At 37.4% G+C, this 1,580-nt stretch overlaps 1 pseudogene; it reads left to right on the top strand.

The window, feature by feature from the left end:
* The first annotated feature begins 268 nt into the window (after positions 1-268).
* On the top strand, positions 269-1,116 carry LOC138439738 (small ribosomal subunit protein eS1-like; annotated as a pseudogene).
* Positions 1,117-1,580: the final 464 nt, after the last annotated feature.

Consider the following 1,580-nt stretch of genomic DNA (forward strand, 5'->3'; position numbering starts at 1 on the left):
TCCATTTTGCTGCTATTCTAGTGGATATTAAAAAGAATTCTAAAATTACTTAATCTAGGGAATTCCCTGGCAGTCCAGGGCCCAGGATCAATCCCTGGTCAGGGAACTAAGATCCCACAAGCTGCATGACATGGCCAAAATAAAACAAAACTAAACTAAAATTACAGTCTACAAGAAGGTGGAAAAAAAGATGTATAAAAAATAATGGTAACAAATAGAGAACAAGCAAGATTGTTTTAAAGACAACTATAGCCTTTCGGGTCTCTGAGCAGCACCATGGCGGTTGGCAAGAACAAGCGCCTTACGAAAGGAGGCAAAAAGGGAGCCAAGAAGAAAGTGGTTGACCCATTTTCTAAAAAGACTCGTATGATGTGAAAGCACCAGCTATGTTCTATATAAGGAATATTGGGAAAACATTGGTCACGGGAACTCAAGGAACCAAAATCGCATCTGATGGCCTCAAAGGTCGTGTTTTTGAAGTGAGTCTTGCTGATCTGCAGAATGATGAAGTAGCATTTAGAAAATTCAGGCTAATTACTGAGGATGTTCAGGGCAAAAACAGCCTCACTAATTTTCATGGTACGGATCTTACCCGTGACAAAATGTGCTCCATGGTCAAAAAATGGCAGACCATGATTGAAGCTCACGTTGATGTCAAGACTACCGATGGTTGCTTGCTTCGTCTGTTCTGTATGGGTTTTACTAAAAAGCGCAACAATCAGATTCGGAAGACCTCTTAGGCCCAGCACCAGCAGGTGCGCCCGACCCGCAAGAAGATGATGGAGATCATGACCCGAGAGGTGCAAACACATGACTTGAAAGAGGTGGTCAGTAAACTGATTCCAGATAGCACCGGAAAAGACACAGAAAAGGCTTGCCAATCTATTTATCCGCTCCATGATGTCTTCGTTAGAAAAGTAAAAATGCTGAAGAAGCCCAAATTTGAATTGGGAAAACTCATGGAGCTACATGGTGAAGGTAGTAGTTCTGGAAAAGCTACTGGGGATGAGACAGGTGCTAAAGTTGAACGAGCTGATGGATACGAGCCACCAGTCCAAGAATCGGTTTAAAATGCAGACTCTTAATGGTGACAATAAAAGATCTTATTTGTGGTAAAAAAAAAAATTTAATAAAGACAACTATATAAATTAAATATTTAAATAACCTATCAGACCAACTGAAAAACAGATGTTAAACTGGATTAAAAAGCAAGAACCAATTATGTGCTATCTCCCACATACTTATCTTATAAAGATACAGATTGGTAAATAGAAAAGTTTAAATATAACATAGTCATACCAATCACTTCATATTAGATTAAGTAGATTTCAAAAGGAGAAATATTACCAAGGATAAGGAGGAATATCTCATAAACTAGTCAGTTTCAAAGATATAAAGATCTTACTAATATATAAAGTTAAATAAAGTTAAACATGCAGAGAAAATCTAATTGAAGTATAAGGAGAACAAAATAACTCAATTACAGCATCTTTATAATTATACAGATGACACAGAACTTGTGAGGGACACAAGCAAGCAACAACACCCATATAATAATCATGAAATAATATGCAAAACAG

This window comes from Ovis canadensis, chromosome 4 (genome assembly GCF_042477335.2).
Source record: "Ovis canadensis isolate MfBH-ARS-UI-01 breed Bighorn chromosome 4, ARS-UI_OviCan_v2, whole genome shotgun sequence".
Lineage (NCBI taxonomy): Eukaryota > Metazoa > Chordata > Mammalia > Artiodactyla > Bovidae > Ovis > Ovis canadensis.